Source organism: Octodon degus, unplaced genomic scaffold, assembly GCF_000260255.1.
Source record: "Octodon degus isolate 3935 unplaced genomic scaffold, OctDeg1.0 scaffold00016, whole genome shotgun sequence".
NCBI lineage: Eukaryota > Metazoa > Chordata > Mammalia > Rodentia > Octodontidae > Octodon > Octodon degus.
Window position 1 is genome coordinate 13,350,056 of NW_004524592.1, and position 9,596 is coordinate 13,359,651.

General features: G+C 40.2%; 1 long non-coding RNA gene across 1 annotated transcript in view; it reads left to right on the plus strand.

The window, feature by feature from the left end:
- LOC111815420 overlaps positions 1 to 7,643 on the plus strand; it is a 19,668-nt gene extending 12,025 nt beyond the window's left edge. The window contains exon 4 of the long non-coding RNA XR_002820108.1: positions 7,395 to 7,643. This is a non-coding gene — a long non-coding RNA (uncharacterized LOC111815420). The remainder of the gene's footprint in view (positions 1 to 7,394) is intronic.
- Positions 7,644 to 9,596: the final 1,953 nt, after the last annotated feature.

Consider the following 9,596-nt stretch of genomic DNA (forward strand, 5'->3'; position numbering starts at 1 on the left):
AACAAGGATGGATGGGCTTTTTAGCTGGGCATCTTGCCTCTATTTGCAGGAAACATTTCACATGGGGAAGTTGAAAGAAGAGTTGTTAATGAAGGGACTATTCACATACGTATATGCAAAATTAAAGAACATCTAAAGGATGGAGAGATTAGGGGCAAGGCACTTGTAGGGGCTAACGGGGCAGGAGGAAGGAACAGCATTATGGAAACGAAGTAAGAGCTGGAGCCTGGGAAGAGGGATTTTCTGATGTGTGTGTGTTTTTAGTTACCAAGGGACACAGTTGCTCTGGGACATGGTGCAAAGTCAAGGGGATCTAAATGAAGAACAGTCTGACCTCTCTGCCTCCACCTCTGTCCTGCTCCTACAGCCTCAACCAATGAGCAAGAAAGCCTAGCACTACAGTCTGCAGGGGTTAGTGCTCTGGGATACACGGAGGGTAGGCAATGCTGGGGAATGGTTGAAGGAGGTAGCTGAAGGATCACCACAGGGTGGTAGTTCTGTGCTTTTGCCACTATGTCTACAATGAGAGGAAGCAAGAAAGTGGGTGAACTGGGTTGTTTGTTGATGCAGATGCTAAGGCAAGGACCCACTGCTCATGTGACTCCAAGATGCCTCATTAAAACACAACACACGCAGGCGCTGCCCTCTGTGCATAACCAGCTACAGCCTCTGCCACAGACCATAGTCAGGGTTTTGTGAGCTAATGGTGTAGGATGCAGAAAAGGAGCTGTGAAGGAAGCAAATCTCTCTTTAAAGTGAACATTTTATAGAAATCCCATTTTCTCAGGCACCCAAAGCCAGACTGACTTAGTGGATTAAGCTCTGAAGTTTCACTATGGGGATGGATTTCAGGTCAATACCAGCCTAGAGGGGTGTGTGTGTGTGTGTGTGTGTGTGTGTGTGTGTGTGTGTTGGGGTGGGGGTGGGGACCCACAGTAAAACTAACGGGTGGCTTCTGAAGTGTCACCTAAGACTTCTCTAGCCTGCATCACAGAACTCTATTGAATCAGCATGGGAAGTGGTGAGGAACTGAGAAGGGATGCTGCTGTCAAAATACAGCTGACACTCCACTACACCATGTCTGCTGAATTTTTAACTTGGGGCAATTGCCTAGTGCTGGTGCCAAGGAGGGAAGCCTCTTCTTTGCTCTGTGCCAGTCAAGTGTGTTTTTTGTCAGTTCCAGACAAACTTACATAATTATTTCTGTCACCTCAGGATGATTTTTCCCTCCAAGTCACTACAAATGAGGCAAGAAGCAACTCATTGAATGGGTTTTGAGCATCCATAGCCCAAGACGTGACCAGCGGCCACATCATATGCTCATGCATTTGCACTCTGCTTGAGAGTGGGCTCTGGAGAGTGCCCCAGGTGTTTTGCAATCCGTGGGAGTCAAGGGAAGGCTGTACAATAGGCCTGGCATAATTAAGATGGCGTCCTGGTATTGGGGAATTGCACATTCCCTTAATTCTCCTCTCTCACTTCTCAGTTCAGGGCCTGTTTCTGGTCTGATGATGTGGAAATGGTATCTGGAGCTACAATTACAGGTTAAGGGTGTAATGAGTACTGGAGAGCCTTCGAGCTGCCTCTCTAATGCTGCTCCTATTTTCAATCAGGGATCTACAACACTTTTAACCTCATGGCAGACATATATATTAGAACACAATCTCCACCTTAGTTCATTCATACATGATCAAGGATATGCTAGGATTGTTCAGGTTATTTAAAGATATTAATTTTGTGGGTGTTTGTCATTAAGATACTGAGCATTTTTCCCCCACACCTCCTGCTTTGCAGCCTGCAGCTCTGTGGGTATGAGGAGAATCACAGCCCCAGACACAAAAATTTAATGCTGTCCATCCTCCATGCTGCACCTCAAATGTATTGTGCCTGAGCTTGAATAAGATGCCTCATATTCTACCACACAAGTTGTGGAAGCTGGTGGGAATTGTTTGATGTTCTTTCAAAGCCTGGGTAAAGCTAAGATTTTTCTACAAGGTCTTGATTTCCATCTCTTTTAAATACTATTATTATTGTCCTAATGACATGTTTATTTATTCCTTTGACTAATATTTATTGAGTGCGGAGCTAGAGCCGAAGTAGAAGACCAGTTGGGAGGTCATTGTATTAGTCCAATGGAGAGATAATGCCAGCTTAGGCTAGAAAGTGGTGAGGGAGGCAGGGAAGAGAGCATGAATTTAAGGTGTGCTTCAGAGATAAAATTGATGAGAGGAACTATGGGCTACAATAGTGATTAACACAAACATGGAAGGTATATTGCAACAAAGAAGGAAGATAATAACTATATGTTCATAAAACACATTATTAAATAATCTCTAGGAAAGAAAAAGGGTGATGCACTGGAGGAGTGGGTAAATATTTGAATTGGATATTCATAGATGACTTCCCATTAGGATGAGACTGAAGGTTGAAAAGGAACCAGACAGCTAGGGAGATGAGGAAGACTCATACAGGCAGACAGAAGAGCCTAAGTGCTGGTCCCAAGACAGGCTGAGCTCCACAAATCTTAGGAATTGTCAGAAGGCCACTGGGCTGGGGACTGTCCACAAGGTGGTATGGTGGTGACCTGCATGGAATCACCAAGTTCGTGTAAATGCAGTGTTTAGATTGTAGCCTAGATGCAGTGTTTAGATTTTATCCTAAATGAAACTAGAAGCCCCTGAAAATTTTGGCATAGGATATAATATGAGATATGATTTTATTGGTTTGAAAAGATTCCTTTATCCAATGCATTAAGAATGGAGTAGGAGAGAGCTAAGTTGAGATAGGGAAAACAACTGAGAAACTTTCTCAGTGGTTCAAGCCATGGGTAATGGTGGAGGAGACAGATGTTTGCCAGTGAAGACAGGAAACAGCATGCATTTGTCATATTTTTGAGGTAAGTTGACAGAACTTGTTGGTTTCTTGGATGTTGGAGGTAGGCCAAGGCATAGAAAGGGAAAGGCAAATGTTTATAGCTTATAAATTGGGTAGAAATCAACACCATTTAATCCAATGAATGCTAAGGTAGATCAGAAGTTAAAATGCTTCTTTCTACCCACTCTGCAAGCTCCACTACCTCATGTCACGTTACTTATTCAGTGATGGAGCATTGGGAAGAGTGTTAGTCTGAAAGCTGAGAGACACATGTTTCTGTCCAGCTACTCACATGATCTCAACTAATTAATGGTTACTGTAGGTTTCAGCAGCTGTATTTTGAATTTCCTCCTATTTTCAACACTAGCTCTAGCATCAAATACAGAGCAAGGGACATTATCCTGTGGCTACAGATTAATTTGTGTACTAATGGCTGCACATAGAAAAGCAACTTCTTGGGTATCAGAATTAAAAGTAGCTGTTACTCATCTATAAAAGCACTGGAAAAATCCTTCAAGATACCAAAGCAGACAATTTGTTAGACTTTATTGTCTTTTTAAGTATCTAAATCTGTACAAATGTATTGCGGGTCACTGATTACAGTTAGCCATAATATACTTTTTATTAATTGATTTGCACAAAATAAGGCTTATGAGTTTTTTGCATCTGTAGAGTATATCTACATGTATCCTTTTGTCTCTGGGAGTCCCTTAATAACATTTTGAAAAGTCTAAATTGTTATAAAAACACAAGACGATATTAATATTGATCTGTGAACTAATTAGGTGCTGAGAACTTTGCTTCCATGGTAGGTACTATTTGAAATTCCAGGAAACATTAGAGATTAAATCCTTACACACTCAGGCATAGAGTTTTATTGTGGCCTTAGTTGGCCCTAGATATGGCCATCTGGCAGCTGACTTCATCCCACTGAAGGGACAGTCCAGTGCTGGTGAGAAGTCTCATCGCCCCAATTACAGATCGCTGACTCAAAAGAGGTGCCTGAACCAAAGGAACGAGTCCACAGGTTGGCTGGCAACTTGTGAGTGCTGGTGAGACGTGCCATCGCATTTTTGTGTTTTCTCTTTGAAATTCCACTCTCCCTTTGCTCCTCCCCACTTTCTGTCTCTACCCTTGTTTCTTTTAGAACCTCACCTAACTTCCTTGTAAGTCGCTGTATGCAAATGATTCAAGCTATAGTCCTAGGATGTGCTCAAGACCACGTTAATCCAATTCCCTGATTGTCAGGCTGCCCTTACATTTATTTCCCAGAACCTCAAGTTTTTCCTATCCAAAGTGGAACTTATGTCTTTGCCATCCTTGCTTCACTTTTCTGTGGTGCTCTATTCTTCTAACAGTACAGCCTTTAAATCATGACTTTGTCTTTGATTTAATCTTCTCTATTATTCTATGTAGTACCCTTCTCAAATAATGGAATTTGAAAGTAATTACCTCTATAACCAGTTCAAGAAATTTGTATAACTTTATTTCTTTTGGTCTATTATCTATCTCTCTCAGTCTATTATCTATCTATTTATATTTATGCATCCATCTCACATACATGTTCATATATACATAGATATATATATATATGCATATATGCATATATATATATATATAGAGAGAGAGAGAGAGAGAGATTCTCTGCAATGTATCTTGAATGTCTTTATGTCTTCTTTTTCCATTCTCACTAATAGCTACCCATTTCCTTAGTCATATGCTTTGTACTCTTTAAAATCTATCTTTCAATCCTTCTTTGTATTGTGATATAAGTCACTAACTATCTTCCAAAGCATGTGGTCATTCCATTAAAAAATAGCCTTAAATACTCTGGGCTTTATTACTCCCCACTCCCATAACCGAGGAATGGCACAATTTCTTCCACATAGAAGGTACTGGATAAATATTTGTTGACTTATATAAAGGAACTTCACTGAGTGCCTTTTACAAATAATGGTATTTGAAACTAATTCTCTTGACTCTTTATCTGTAATCTTAAGCTAGTGAGCTATTTTTCCTTTGCAAATTGCAAACCTTTGTATTTGGTTCAGTCTAGAAGTCTGCTCTATTAACACCTACTTGCAATCCTCAATCCTCTATTAAAACTTTTAATGTGTGCAAGTTCATTCAAGCAGAGAAGATTGTCTATTGTAGTGAAGTAAAAACAGATCTTGTGAGGTTGTGCTATCTTGGGCATGTCATATGATTAAGAAGTAAACAGGCTTCAAGAAAAGAAAAAAACATTCTTGGCTTACAGCAAAGAAGTTTGGTAAGGAAAAGAAAAAAAAATCTTAAAAGCGTGGGCAGCAAAGAAGGCAAGAATGTTCTTTAGAAAACAGTTTGATGGCAATGAGGCCATTAAGATGACATGGACCCTGGCCTGCCGCTTGCCCTTCTTTGGAGGCCTTAATTGAGACAGCGAGCATTCTCAAATATGGCAAAGATGTCAGCGCTAATGAAAACAGAACCATTTTCCTGGAAACTTCTACATCAGGTATTTTTAATGTTGTTCTAGCCATGGTTCACAGGAGAAAGAAGTTATATGTTCCTGTTGGAAGAAGCAATTGAACTAGAGCTAGTTCTTGATGAATATTCCCAGAATTAACTCAAAGCCATAGATATCACTGGACTATCTAAAATCACTCACAATATAAATACTTTCATCTTCTTTTTTGGTAGTAAAATTAATCTAGGGAATCTGAGTCTGAGTCAGACTCCCCATGAGGAAGACCCAAAACTTTCTTATACCAGAAGAGCTATTCCTGTGCTTTGCATGCTTAGCCTGCTCCATACCCTTCTAGAGCAACAGCTACTTCTAGAATGTTCCTATAAGGGCACAGGGACCTATGTGCTCAGACCCTGTGCTCTGGAGAGCAAGGAGAAAGGGACCAGCTTTTGAGCAGGCAAGTCCTTCACCTCAACCATAGAAGCTTCATTTCTGTCTGTGTGATACAAGTTTTTGTTTGAGGAGAGAACTATGCTTTTTGTTTTACTTTTTTAGCTAAAAAAGAGCTGACAAGTTTATTTTCACATTCCACAATACAAATGAAACTGTACTTTCTGCATTTTTGTTTATCATACTTCTCCCTTCAAAACTATTCTTTCATAGGAAGAGAGAGCAAGTCTTTCTTGTCATTCATTCTGTTAGAAAACACCCAGAGTCACAGCACTATGATCCTCTGGTGAAGCAGAACAAATAATATGAAAGTGATACAAAGAGGCTGCCCCTCCACTTTATCTGCCTGGTCGAATCATTCCTGGCCAAGTTGGCACCATCATGGGCCAAACTGGTGGTAACATCATTGGAGGCCCAGGCATCATCATCATGTGGCCTTCCACAGATGGCTTCATTCCAGGAGCAGGTCCCACTGACATCACCTCAGAAGGAGGGGTGTCTATCAGTGGCATCATGAGAGGGACTCCCATATGGGGTGCTGGCATCATACCATGGTGAGGAGGACCAGGAAACTGGGTAGAGGTGAGACCATAGCCCCTGCTAGGGAGGGAGTGGAGAATGGAGTAGGAGGTATCTTTTTTTGTTGAAATGCAGCCATTGTTTTGTCAACCAGGCTCTGAGCTTGCTCTTCCATCCATTTCTGGTAACAGTCTTTCACATTCTCTTTATGTTTCCTACCAATGTAATGTATCTTTCTCACAGATGAAGAGTCATGGGTGAGGTGCATATCGCAGTAGTCACAATAAAACTTAGGCATGTTGCTCTACAGGTCATTGGTGGCTCTGTCTATGCTGCTTTTTAGAAAGATACAAAAAGATAAAGGGCATAAATGAACTTTAAAAATCACAGATCTAGTGGCTTGTGAAGTAACCTGTACCTTTTCACTTCCACAGCAAGCCTTCTAAGATCAGGTGGAACTATTGAGTGTTGCCCTGGAAATGTGAATCAGAGACTTTCATTTGGAGCTATCTCTGGACTTACACTAAATGAAAACCTTCTAACACTTTTTTTAGAACCTTGTTATATAGCCAGTTTCTCAGCCACCAGGGTACTGGAGAGCCAGGGGAGGTTTGGAACATTTATCAGTTTTGTATGCAGGGCATTGTAGGCATCAGTCATAAACAAAATGTTTGAATTTACTAAAAGGGAGATTTTCATTTTACTCATAGTTTATCACAATTATTTATTTATAATTTTATTTGTGGGAATGTTGAGTGAGGGTAAGGATAAATGTAGAGTGGGACAGTAATAATGTATCTGGGATAGAGAATAAAGTACTGTATCAGGAAGAGTGGTGGAAACAAAATTGTACCTTATCTCATTTAATGTTTTGTCACTTATAAGGCAATTTAATACATATAATTTTACTTGAATAAATAGATATGTGCAGTCACTGGAAGTAGGAAAGAGGAGATCTTTTATTCTCTGCTCTCTGGTAAATCTACCTATAAACACCTTCACTGTCTGTTTTGGTATACTCTATATAGGCTTTAAAGCTATTGGAGAACTACAGAGTCTTGGTCTATGAAAAGTCCATTTCAACTTGACCATTTTCTCTTTTCAGCAGTCATACTTGTCCTCTTGCATGCACCAAGGCTACCTTTCTGTACAGGGCTGAACTTTTTCTTTTCCTCATTGTTGGAGGTGAATGTTGGTTCCCCAAAAAGTATGTGTACATGCTTTAATTTATGGGATCTGTGAATGTTATCTCATTTCACATAGAAAGGCTACAATTAAATTAAATATCCAGATGATAAATTATCTGGATAAGCTCTAAATCCAATGATAAGTGAGAAAGAGAAAAATCTGAGACACATGCCTCAAGAAGTCCATTTAAAGACAAAGGCAGAGACTGAACAGTGCTGTCCCAGGAAGGAACGCCCACAGACACCAGAAACTAGATGCAACAAGGAAAGATTCTCCTCTTGGGTCTTCACAAGTTAAAGTCCTTGAAAATAGTTTGACTTCCAATTTCTGGCCTCCACAGCACTAAGAGAATAAAATCTTCTTTACTGTGGTCTGTTACAACTGCCCCAAGAAACTGACATGTTCCCCCTTGCATTCCTGTGCTTCCATCCTTCCATGCATGGCTTTGACTACTACTTTCCTGAAGGTAATGAGGTTATCATCAAAAAATAACCACTCATTCATTTTTTTTCTTTCACTTTCACCCATCTCTTTCACACCCTACATCTTTATCCGTTTATTTCTTCTTCCTAGTTTACCTAGAAGACAAAGGTGCCCAGCCCTCCCTCCCTTACCAAAGCTGAATTCTCTATCATTGCTCCAGATCTCATCTCTTCCTGGGTCTTAGGGGCCTGACTTTCACTTGCCCAGCTTTCTCAAGACAAGAGGAACAGAAAGGGCCCAAGGCTCTCAGCATTTCTTAGACATGCAGTGCCAAGGGGAACCATGATTGGAAGGAAAGCCTAGGTGAAGACTTGAATCAGAAGATAACATAGAGTTGGTAGTAGGGAGTGAGCCAGGAGGGGTAATCACTGGGATCACCAAATTAGAAGAACAGAAGAGTAATCAGGAAAAGACCAAAACTGAATAGAACACTAAGAATAAAGAGTAAGCCATTATTTGTGAGAGTAAGCCATTCTGATTAATTTTTTAATTTGTAGAAATTTATCTTTCCTTCATTTTTCTATCCTCTCCTCTATTTCATTTCCTCTTGCCTTTACGAATGTTCTTCTTTTCTTTAATCTTAAACAGCACTTAGATTTTCTAACTGCATGCAGTGAATATAACATTCTGTCACCTTCTTCTGTTTTAGAGGAATCAGCAATCTTTTTTCTTTTGGGGTGGGAAATACATTGTCCTCTTCTGCCTTCTTACATGGCCCAACCTCATTGACAATGATGAGTGTCCAATCAGCCCTGCCCTGGGATTTTCAACACTGGAACTAAGAAAACTTCTTTGGTGATAATCTAGGATGGAAGAGCTATCAATCATAATTTCTTCTGCCATGCACAAGTGGGTAATCTACTGTACAAGAGAAAATAAAGCTAATACAATAAATCCCTGACTTAAGAACATTCTAATGATGAACTTTCACACCCAAGAACAGGTTTTACATTACAAAAATTCATAGATGCAAACAAATTGTGAACGTAGCTCACCTGTCTGCTGGACGTCGTCACAGTCAGTTGTGCTGCTGTGCACTTATTGTGTAGTGTGATAGTGTACATTAGTGCAGTGCTCCATCAGAACTCAGGACATGCAGAAGCAAGAGGCAAAGCACTAGTGATGTGGAGAAGGCTTCTAGAAAAGTACAAGCAATATACACAGTGTATTTGGGTCAATGTCACTTTTTCATACTTACAAATGAAATTTGACATACGAAAGTCCTCGTGGAATGAAACTCATTCACAAGTTGGGACTTACTGTACTCAAAGAAATGTAGAGATGGAATAAAGAAACAAGAGTCCCAGTGGTAATGCAGCCCCTGATTGTGTCATTGCTGAAGTTACCACTCCCCTACTCTTCCTATGGTTTGAATAGGTGAACTAGTACAGTAACCCTACTGTCTATGTCTGCTCAAGTTCAGTTTTTATCACCTGGAAACTAAAAAGGGTCTTACCAGAAGGACTTTCTGATTCTCAATGGCTTTCTCATTCTCAATGACTACAACCTTCTGTATTCTCCCATGGCTACTGTCTTCATTTTAGAATTCAAGCCACGTGCAAGAGCCTTCATTTGTTCTTCACATTATTCCCAATAGTACTTAATTACCTCCTTTCACATATGTTCAAGTCTTCAG